Below are 11707 nucleotides of genomic sequence, written 5' to 3'. Positions count from 1 at the left end.
CTCTCACAGCCGCCCGAAGACGATCTTCCTCAAGGAGCGTCGCGTCATCTTGGCGCAACTGCTCTTGCTCAAGCTCATCATAAGAGAGCAGTCGAGGTGACCCGTATATGAGTTCCGTGGGGAGAACTGCTTCTGCCCCGTAGACCAGGGCAAAAGGTGTCTGGCTGGTGGCTCGATTTGGCGTTGTCCTGATCGACCAAAGAACCGCCGGCAATTCATCAATCCAGCGCCTTTCGCTCTTGCGCAGCTTGTCAAAAGTCTTTGTCCTTAGGCCTCGCAACACTTCAGCATTCGCCCTCTCCGCTTGGCCGTTGCTCCGTGGGTGTGCCACGGAAGCAAAACAGACCTTGCTACCGAGGTCTTGAATGTATTGCATGAAGGTGTGGCTCGTGAACTGCATGCCGTTGTCGGTGATGACTCTATTTGGCACACCAAAACGGCAGACCAGTCCCTTGAAAAACTTGACAGCTGACTGAGCAGTCACCTTTCTCACTGCTTCCACCTCCGGCCACTTTGTGAACTTGTCGATTGCAACGTACAAGTACTCAAAGCCCCCGACAGCGGGGGGGAAGGGCCCAGTATATCGAGCCCCCAGACCGAGAATGGCCAGGAGAGAGGGATTGTTTGAAGGGCTTGAGCTGGTTGATCAAGCTTCTTTGAATGGAACTGACACGCTTCACACTTGGTTACTAGTGCCGTTGCATCCTGGAGAGTGGTGGGCTAGAAGAAACCTTGCCGGAATGCCTTCCCGGCAAGGGCCCTCGACCCTATGTGGGAGCCACATATGCCTCCGTGTATCTCCGCCAACAGCTCCAGTCCTTCCTCCCGGGGGATGCACTTCAATTTCACGCCGTTTGGCCTTCCCCTGTACAGGACATCATCGACGAACTGGTACATGGCAGACCAACGGGCTACTTTTTCCGCTTCTTCCTCCTCCTCGGGAAGCTCCCATGTTTGGAGGAAATGGACGGTATGCTGCGCCCATGCCGGAGCCTGGGGCTCGATGGCAAGGACCAAAGGTATTTCTTCCGCCATGGGAGCGGCTGTCTCTACGGCTAGGGCTTGACACCTTGCCGGAGCCAGTTGCTCTTGGGCAGGTTCAGCGTACATGGCAGCACCCTTGCCGGCGGCCCCAGGGGGCTCGGTGGGAAAGTACTTGCCGGGATCTGACTTCCTCCGCTTGCTCTGCCCTGCTGATGGCTCGACGGATGGTTGAGTTAACCGGAGCAAAAAGGTACCTGGTTCCACAGGTAGCTTGAATGCAGCACGCTTTGCCAGGTAATCGGCGATGTCGTTCTCCATTTGGGGGACGTGCTCCGCTTGAATACCGTCAAAGCGCTCCTCCAGCTTCCTCACCTCATCTACGTAGGCCTCCATCAATGGGCTCTGGTAATCCTTGTTGACCTGCCTAACAACAAGCTGCGAGTCACCCCTGACGATGAGCTTCTTAACCCCAAGGTCTGCCGCGATCCTGAGGCCGGCAAGCAATCCCTCGTACTCAGCAGTGTTGTTGGTGGACATCTCCCTGGGGAAGTGCATCTGGATCACGTACTTGAGGTGCTCTCCGGTGGGCGCAACGATTAGCACACCGACGCCGGCGCCTTGCAGCGAGAAAGCCCCATCAAAGTACATGATCCAGTCGCGGTCTGCTTCCTTGCCGGGGAGAGTGGTCTCCTGGATTTCTTCGTCAGGCGTCGAGGTCCATTCTGCAATGAACTCCGCCAAGACTCTGCTCTAAATTGTCGAGGTACTTTCAAATCTTAAACCAAAGCTTGACAACTCCAAGGCCCATTCCACAATCCTTTCGGTTGCATCTGGGTTATGCAGTATCCGTTGCAACGGGAGGCGGGTGACGACAGTGATTTCGTGGGCTTGGAAGTAATGACGCAGCTTCCTCGAGGCCATGAGGAGGCCGAAGAGCATTTTTTGCACACCGGAATACCTCGACCTAGCCCCCTGCAAGAGGGAGCTGACAAAGTAAACCGGGTGCTGCATCATTTTCTTGTTCTGCACCACTTCACTCGACTGCACGGGCACTGCCTTGGTGGCATCAGACTCTGCTGGGGGTCGCGCCTTGACGGCACCAGGCCCTGCCGGGGGAATCTTTGGCTTGCCATCCGCTGGTTCTGCCGCCGTCACTGCCTCCTCGTCGACCTCCCTCTGTGCCACCAGTGCGGCGCTGACCACTTGATTCGTCGTCGCCAGATATAGCAGCAACGGCTCTTTTGGTTTAGGCGCAACCAGTATTGGTGTGGAGGAAAGGTATTTCTTCAGCTCATGCAATGTTGCCTCGGCTTCTAGGGTCCACTCCATTGGGCCCACCTTCTTCAAGACTTTGAAGAAAGGAAGGGCGCGCTCAGCGGACTTGGAGATGAACCGGCTCATGGCGGCGACGCAACCTGTGAACCGACACACATCTTTGATCCGCTTGGGCACCTTAATCTGCTCAATACCCTTGATCTTGTCTGGTTTTGCCTCGATCCCGCGCTGTGACACAAAGAACCCAGAAGCTTGCCGGATGGAACGCCGAGGACACACTTCTCAGGGTTCAGCTTGAGGTTGATCTTGCGCAGGTTGGCAAATGTCTCTTCCAGATCTTGCACAAGAGTTGGCCCGTCCTTGGTTTTGACCACTATGTCATCCATGTATGCCTCCATATTTCTATGGAGCTGAGGTTCAAAACCAATTTGGACTGCTCTTGCGAACGTTGAGCCGGCACTCTTCAACCCGAAAGGCATCCGTAAAAAGCAATACGTACCACATGGAGTGATGAATGTTGTCTTCTCTTCATCCTCTCTTGTCATGAAGATCTGGTGGTCGCCTCAGTAGGCGTCGAGGAATGATAACAGATCACACCCGGCTGTGGAGTCAACAATCTGGTCGATGCGCGGCAACGGGAAGGGGTCCTTAGAATAAGCCTTATTAATATCTGTGTAATCAATACACAGCCTCCACTTCCCATTCGCCTTGCGCACCACTACCGGATTGGCCAACCACGTCGGGTGGAGCACTCCTCTCACCAAACCTGCCACTTCTAATTTCCTGATCTCCTCTGTGATGAACTCCTGCCTCTCCAGAGCCTGTTTCTGACCTTCTATTTGACGGGCCGCGCGTGGGGGCAGACAGCTAGGTGGTGCTCAATCACCTCCTTGGGAACAGCGGGGATTTCGGATGCTTGCCATGCAAACACGTCGACATTCGCCCGCAGGAAGGTGACGAGCGCGCCTTCCTATTTGCTGTCGAGGGTGGAGCCTATGGTGAAGGCCCCTCCCGTGCCATCCACCCTGACGGGCACCTTCTTGGTCTGCGGCGGCTCGGCTCTGGATCTCTTGCTCTTGTCGGTAGAGCTCTCTGGCACGTCCTCGACGGTAGCACAACACTCCGAGGAGGTGCGCTTGCCGGAGTGGGTGCGAGAGGTCTTGCCAGGCTTCTTCTTCCCTCCTGGGCCTTCAGCGGCAGGAGCAGGTGCCTTGACGGTAGCTGCTGCAACTGCTTCCTGGTAGAGTTGGTCGGCGCAGATCAGCCCGTCCTTCTTGTCGGAGGGGACGGAGATGATGGTCAACGGCTCGGGCATCTTTAGCATCTTGTAGGCGTAGTGTGACGCCGCCATGAACTTGGCTAGTGCCGGGCGGCCGAGGATCCTGTTGCGGGGCAAGGGGATCTCGGCCACGTCGAAGACGATCCTCTCCGTCCTGTAGTTGAACTCTTCTCCAAATGTCACGGGCAGTGTAAGCTTTCCCTTCGGCTGGCTCCTCCCCGGATTGACCCCTTGGAACGTGCCCGTTTCCTCGCGGTCTCCATCAGGGATTTGCAACCTTTTGATCACGACAGGCGAGATCAGGTTCAGGCCGGCCCCGCCGTCAACCAACATCTTGTTCACCCTGAGGTTGCGTATCATTGGTGAGACCAACAATGGCAAACACCCGACCACGGTAGTGCGGTCAGGGTGGTCCTCGGCGTCAAAGATGAGGGGCGTGCTGGACCACTTCAGCGGCTTCTGAGCGTCGAACGACGGCTCTGCTGCTGTAATCTCACGCGCCCATTGCTTGAGCTGGCGGTGAGAGGTATGCAACGAGGCACCGCCATCGACGCACATGGCCTCCGTAGCCTTCTGGAACCCTTGCCCACCAGACTCATCATCCTCGTCGTGATCATCGTCTTCTTGTTTCTTGTCGCGGCCCCGGGCGGGCCTCTCTTGCTGGTTGTCCTTGCCGGGGCGGCCTCCTTGGCCGCCACGCTTCTTGCTGGATCCCTCAGCACCGTCCTGGTCCTTCTCCTTGTCCCGCCTCTCGTACTCAGCTTTTTGCTTCTCAGCAAGTAGCTCGACTTGTCGGCAGTTTTGGAGGTCGTGGCCCTTGGTGCGGTGGATCCTACAGTATTGCTTGCCGGAGCTTCCTGGCTTGTCGGTAGCCACCAAGGCCCGTCAGGCGGCGCACCCAGCAATCTGCTTGCCGGGGGCGTCTGCCCTGACCTTCTTGGTGGCACTGGTATCGTCAGATCCCTCAACGGCAAGCATGGCCTTGCCTTTGCGTTTCCTGTTGCGGCGCCGGCCCTTCTTCGTCGGGGTGGCGGCATCTTCATCGGTAGAGTCGGTTTCCGCGCCGGCGTCTTCACCGGGGTACTTCCTTCCCTCTTCAGCCCGGGCGCACCTATCGGCCAGAACGTAGAGCTCGTCCACATCCTTAACCTTGGTCATCGCCAGCTCCTCGCGCATCTTGCGATTGCGCACGTTCTGGTGGAACGCGCTAATCACAACGGCGGGATGAACGTCGGGGATGTTGTATTGCACCCGGCTGAATCTCTGGATGTACTTGCGCAGGGTCTCCCCTTCCTTCTGGGGTATGATATGCAGATCACTGGCCTGGCCATGAGCTTGGTAGCCTCCTGTGAAGGCGCCAACGAACTCATGGCACAGATCCGACCAAGAAGAAATGGAATCCACCGGCAAGTGCATCAACCAAGACATCACATTGGGCTTGAGCGCCAGCGGGAAATAGTTGGCGAGCACCTTGTCGTTGCGAGCTCCAGCAGCCTACATCGCGATGGTGTAGATGCTGAGGAACTCGGACGGATGGGTCTTGCCAGTGTACTTCTCGCTGACGTCGGGCTTGAACGTGCGGTGGGATGGCCACTGGAACTGCCGCAGCTCACTGGTAAAGGCCGGGCAGCCCACCTCGTAAGGTAGGCCGCCGGAGCACCTCGGTGCCAGGTGGTCCATAGCGGGTCCCGCCTGCTTGTCCGACTGGCGGCGCGTTTCGCGCCAGCGCTCGACGGTGGTTCGAGCGTCTTCGTGAGCTCGCTCCCGGAGGACCTGGCGCTGGTCGCGGAGAGTCCGCGGGTCGGACGATGCTATGGAGATGTTATCACAGGCGTCGTCGCGACGGGCCGACGCCCGCGGCGCCTGGCGAGGAGGAGGGGAGTGCACCGTGGCCGCAGCTCCCCCGGTCCTCCTAGCGCCAGCATGTGGTGGCTCGGTGGAGCGCCGACCCGAGGGCCCCGCCGGTCACGGATCGTCTTTGTTTGCGATGGCGACGAGGCTCCAGATGGTGGCCCTCCACTCGTCGAGCTTCTCCGCAGCAGGAGGGAAGTCGAGGAGCAGCTGCGCGCGCGCCAAAGCTTCCGCTGGCGTGGGCGGTGGCGACAGCTGCGTGGATCGCGGCGCGCTTCGACTTCTAACTACGTTAGAAGGAGCTCCGTTACGACCCAGCGGCTGCGTGCCATTTTCGCCAGCGCTTCGGCGAGCGTGCTGAACCCCTTCATCTTGCGGACGACGCACAGGGCTCTTCCCACGGCGGTGCCCAGGGTCACCAACGTGGTGACACTGCTCGGCGCGCACACCATGGGAAGAGCACGCGGTGGTCGCCGGTGTGAGCGTCTTGGAGGTCGCTGCGCCGTCCGGAGGTGGCACAACGACACCCCTGGAGGGCCTCGCGCCGCCTGCGGGGGGGGCGGCTCCGTCTTTGGATCTGGCGGCGTGCGGCCGGTCGTCTGGCGCGCAAACAACGCCGCTCGCCAGGCTCTGACTGCCTGGGCGATGCTGGTGCTCACGGACCGCGGCCCGGGTCCTATCCGCGACCGGTCCACTGCTTGTCCGCACCGGCACGGGCCGTTCGGCTCCCAACGAGCCGATCGCCGTGGCCGTATTCTTCTTAGGAGCCATGGCGACGAAGAACTGCCAAGCTAACTACTAGACCAGATTCTCACAATTGCGCCCCCTACCTGGTGCGCCAAAGATGTCGGTGTGGAATGACACCTATGGGATCACAAGAATCCCTACTACGGTTGCCGGGGTGCAGGGTTGCAAGAAGAGCAGGATCAGTAGCCAGCACAAGGATCGTTTACCCAGGTTCGGGCCGCGAGGATGCGTAAAACCCTAGTCCTGCTTTGTTGGGTGTATTTCAGAGAGTTCTTGAGCTCTCGAACAAGTTGTGGTCAGTGCGTGGTTTGAAAGAGCCGAATCCTTCTCCAGTATGCCATGGCCCTCCTTTTATAGTCGGAAGGGGCAGCCACAGTGGCACACAGGAGGTGGAAAGGCGTACAGTACCTTAAGCTTATCACTCGTTTATAGGACAAGACGCATTTAATGCGTAGCTTAGGTGTCCTCTTGCTTTATCGGGGACAGGGGCGAGGCCCGTCCCGTCCATCGCCGCTCCTCCTCGCTTCGACACGCGCCTCGGCCAGTGATGCGTGCGGTGCCATGTAGGCAGGCAGGCAGCTGAGGTGGCGCGGTGGAGCCTACATGAAGATTTGCATGCCGCCACGCAGGCGCTTGATGAGTTGGCCTGGGAGCTGCATGTTGCCACGCAGGTGCCCGCCCAGCTGGTTGGGCTGGCAGCTGCATGTGAACAGCGGTGGAAGCTTGGTTGACGTGGGCCTGGCGGTGGCCCTGCTGGCATCCTTGGTGAGGGCCTTGCCGGGTGGCCCGGCAAGGGTCTTGCCGTGGCGCGCTGTCGTCCCCGGCAAGGGCCTTGCCGGGGGTCTGGTGGCCTTCCTCGGCAAGGATCCTGCCGAGGATCATCGTCTTCTAATCCTTATCTGATCTTGAATATGTCTGCACAAAGATCTGCATTCCACCACAGAGGTGCCTTCCCGAGCCCTGGCCCCACGTGGAGGATGGCGTTGGGGACCGTGGGCTCAGGGGTGGCTCGCTTTATTGGTGTGGGGCGAGCTGCCCCGGCAAGGATCTTGCCAGGGCTGCTGAGGCTGCTCCCGGCAAGGGTCTTGCCAAGGGAACCTGCTTCGTCCCTCTGCTCTTTGTGGTCTTGGTCTTGGCATTGCTCTGATCATCTTGGGCTTCGGTCTTACCTTGGCTCACCTCCCCTGTTCTGCTTAGCGTGACCGTAGGCGCGGCTCCGACTGCCCGTGCATAGGTATAGGGGTACAAAAACGCGCCCTCTTTTTGTACACCGACAATTTAGTTTTCATTTTTCTTTTATGCACCATGCTGGTATGAGATAGTCCTTGGTTGATTTATAGAATGCTCTTTGCACTTCACTTATATCTTTTGAGTATGGCTTTATAGAATGCTTCATGTGCTTCACTTATATCATTTGAAGTTTGGATTGCCTGTTTCTCTTCACTTAGACAACCGCCATTTGTAGAATGCTCTTTTGCTTCACTTATATTTGTTAGAGCGTGGGCATATCTTTTGTAGAAAGAATTAAACTCTCATGCTTCACTTATATCTATTTACACACATGACAGGAACTGGCCATTCACATGGTTAGTCATAAAACCCTACATAAAACTGGTAGATCAGTGAATATGATATGTTTGATTCCTTGCAATAGTTTTGCGATATAAAGGTGGTGATATTAGAGTCGTTCTAGTTGAGTAATTGCGAAATTGAGAAATACTTGTATTGAGGTTTGCAAGTCACGTGGCATGCACGTATGGTGAACCGTTATGTAACGAAGTTGGAGCATGAGGTGTTTATTGATTGTCTTCCTTATGAGTGGCGGTCGGGGACAAGCGATGGTCCTTTCCTACCAATCTATCCCCCTAGGAGTAGGCGCGTAGTACTTTGTTTCGATAGCTAATAGACTTTTGCAATAAGTACGTGAGTTCTTTATGACTAATGTTGAGTCCATGGATTATACGCACTCTCACCCTTCCATCATTACTAGCCTCTTCGGTACCGTGCATTGCCCTTTCTCACCTCGAGAGTTGGTGCAAACTTCACCGGTGCATCCAAACCCCGTGATATGATACGCTCTATCACACATAAACCTCCTTATATCTTCCTCAAAACAGCCACCATACCTACCTATTATGGCATTTCCATAGCCATTCCGAGATATATTGCCATGCAACTTCCATCATCATCATATACATGACTTGAGCATTTATTGTCATATTGCTTTGCATGATCGTAAGATAGCTAGCATGATGTTTTCATGGCTTGTCCTTTTTTGATGTCATTGCTACGCTAGATCATTGCACATCCCGGTACACCGTCGGAGGCATTCATATAGAGTCATATCTTTGTTCTAGATATCGAGTTGTAATATTGAGTTGTAAGTAAATAAAAGTGTGATGATCATCATAATTAGAGCATTGCCCCAGTGAGGAAAGGATGATGGAGACTATGATTACCCCACAAGTCGGGATGAGACTCCGGATGAAAAAAAATAAAAAAAGAGAGAAAGGCCAAAAAAAGAGAAGGCCAAAAAAAGAAAAAAATGAGAGAAAAAGAGAGAAGGGGCAATGTTACTATCCTTTTACCACACTTGTGCTTCAAAGTAGCACCATGTTCTTCATATAGAGAGTCTCTTGAGTTATCACTTTCATATACTAGTGGGAATTTTCATTATAGAACTTGGCTTGTATATTCCAACGATGGGCTTCCTCAAATGCCCTAGGTCTTCATGAGCAAGCAAGTTGGATGCACACCCACTTAGTTTCAGTTTGAGCTTTCATACACTTATAGCTCTAGTGCATCCGTTGCATGGCAATCCCTACTCCTCACATTGACATCAATTGATGGGCATCTCCATAGCCCGTTGATAGCCGCGTCGATGTGAGACTTTCTCCTTTTTTGTCTTCTCCACATAACCCCCATCATCATATTCTATTCCACCTATAGTGCTATGTCCATGGCTCACGCTCATGTATTGCGTGAAAGTTGAAAAGGTTTGAGAAACGTCAAAAGTATGAAACAATTGCTTGGCTTGTCATCGGGGTTGTGCATGATGTGAATATTTTGTGTGGTGAAGATGGAGCATAGCCAGACTATATGATTTTGTAGGGATGAGCTTTCTTTGGCTATGTTATTTCAATAAGACATAATTGCTTGGTTGGTATGCTTGAAGTATTATTGTTTTTATGTCAAAGGATAGACTATTGCTTTGAATCACTCGTGTCTTAATATTCATGCCATGATTAGACATATGATCAAGATTATGCTAGGTAGCAGTCCACATCAAAAATTATCTTTTTTATCATTTACCTACTCGAGGACGAGCAGGAATTAAGCATGGGGATGCTGATATGTCTCCGTCGTATCTAAATTTTTTGATTGTTCCATGCCAATATTATTCAACTTTCATATACTTTTTGGCAACTTTTTATACTATTTTTGGGACTAACATATTGATCCAGTGCCCAGTGCCAGTTCCTGTTTGTTGCATGTTTTATGTTTCGCAGAATATCCATATCAAACGGAATCCAAACGGGATAAAAACGGACAGAGCTTATTTTTCGAATATTTGGAAAATCTGGGAGGAAGATCAACGCGAAACGGTGCCCGAGGTGAACACGAGGCAGGGGGGCGCGCCTGCCCCCCTGGGCGTGCCCCTGACCCTCGTGGGCCACCCGTAAGGCGGTTGATGCCCTTCTTCGGCCGCAAGAAAGCTAATTTTTGGTAAAAAAAAAATCACGGCGAAGGTTTCAGCCCAATCGGAGTTACGGATCTCCATATATATACGAAACGGTGAAAGGGCAGCAGAGGAGAACGCAGAAACAGAGAGAGACAGAGAGACAGATCCAATCTCGGAGGGGCTCTCGCCCCTCCCACGCCATGTAGGCCAAGGACCAGAGGGGAAACCCTTCTCCCATCTAGGGAGGAGGTCAAGGAAGAAGAAGACGAAGGGGCCCCCTCTCCCCTTCTCTTCTGGTGGCGCTGGAACGCCGCCGTGGCCATCATCATCACCGCAATCTTCACCAACAACTTCACCGCCATCATCACCAACTCTTCCCCCCCTCTATGCAGCGGTGTAACCTCTCTCTTACCCACTGTAATCTCTACTTAAACATGGTGCTCAACGCTATATAATATTTCCCAATGATGTATGGCTATCCTATGATGTTTGAGTAGATCCGTTTTGTCCTATTGGTTATTTGATGATCAAGATTGGTTTGAGTTGCATGTTTTACTATTGGTGCTGTCCTATGGTGTTCTCCATGTTGCGCAAGCGTGAGGGATTCCTGCTGTAGGGTTTGCAATATGTTCATGATTTGCTTATGGTGGGTGGCGTGAGGGACAGAAGCATAGACCCGAGTAAGTAGGTTGTTTGCGTATGGGATAAAGAGGACTTGATACTTTAATGCTATGGTTGGGTTTTACCTTAATGATCTTTAGTAGTTGCGGATGCTCGCTAGAGTTCCAATCATAAGTGCATATGATCCAAGTAGAGAAAGTATGTTAGCTTATGCCTCTCCCTCAAATAAAATTGCAATAATGATTACCAGTCTAGTTATCGATTGCCTAAGGACAAATAACTTTCTCGTGACAAAAAGCTCTTTACTAAAACTAATTTAGTTGTGTCTTTATCTAAACAGCCCCTACTTTTTATTTACGTGCTCTTTACTATCTTGCAAGCCTATCCAAAAACACCTACAAAGTACTTCTAGTTTCATACTTGTTCTAGGTAAAGCGAACGTTAAGCGTGCGTAGAGTTGTATCGGTGGTCGATAGAAGTTGAGGGAATATTTGCTCTACCTTTAGCTCCTCATTGGGTTCGACACTCTTACTTATCAAAAGAGGCTACAATTGATCCCCTATACTTGTGGGTTATCAATCAATGGTATAAGCAATGGAAAAGTTATATTACAGTAGCTAAAATGAAAAATAAATGAATGGGTTTGCAACAGTACTTAATGTGGTGATTTGTTTTATTATACTAAAGGATCTCATGAGGGTTTTGTTAAGTTTTGTGTGATTGATGTTTCAAGTTTTGGGTGAGATCATGATGGATGAAGGAATAAGGATTGGCAAGAGCCTAAGCTTGGGGATGCCCGAGGCACCCCAAGGTAATATTCAAGGACTCCCAAGCAACTAAGCTTGGGGATGCCCCGGAAGGCATCCCCTCTTTCTTCTAACGATCATCGGTAACTTTACTTGGAGCTATATTTTTATTCGTCACATGATTTGCGTAAATCTTGGAGTGTCGTGTGCCTTTTATTTTTATTTTAATAATGCACCATGCTGGTATAAGATAGTCCTTGGTTGATTTATAGAATGCTTCATGCACTTCACTTATATCTTTTAAGTTTGGCTTTATAGAATGCTTCATGTGCTTCACTTATATCATTTGAAGTTTGGATTGCATGTTTCTCTACACATAGAAAACCTCCATTTGTAGAATGCTCTTTTGCTTCACTTATATTTGTTAGAGTGTGGGCATATCTTTTTTAGAAAGAATTAAACTCTCTTGCTTCACTTATATCTATTTAGAGAGTCAACGGGAATTGGTCATTCACATGGTTA

Source organism: Triticum aestivum, chromosome 3D (assembly GCF_018294505.1).
Source record: "Triticum aestivum cultivar Chinese Spring chromosome 3D, IWGSC CS RefSeq v2.1, whole genome shotgun sequence".
Lineage (NCBI taxonomy): Eukaryota > Viridiplantae > Streptophyta > Magnoliopsida > Poales > Poaceae > Triticum > Triticum aestivum.
Note: the sequence above shows the minus strand (reverse complement) of the source record.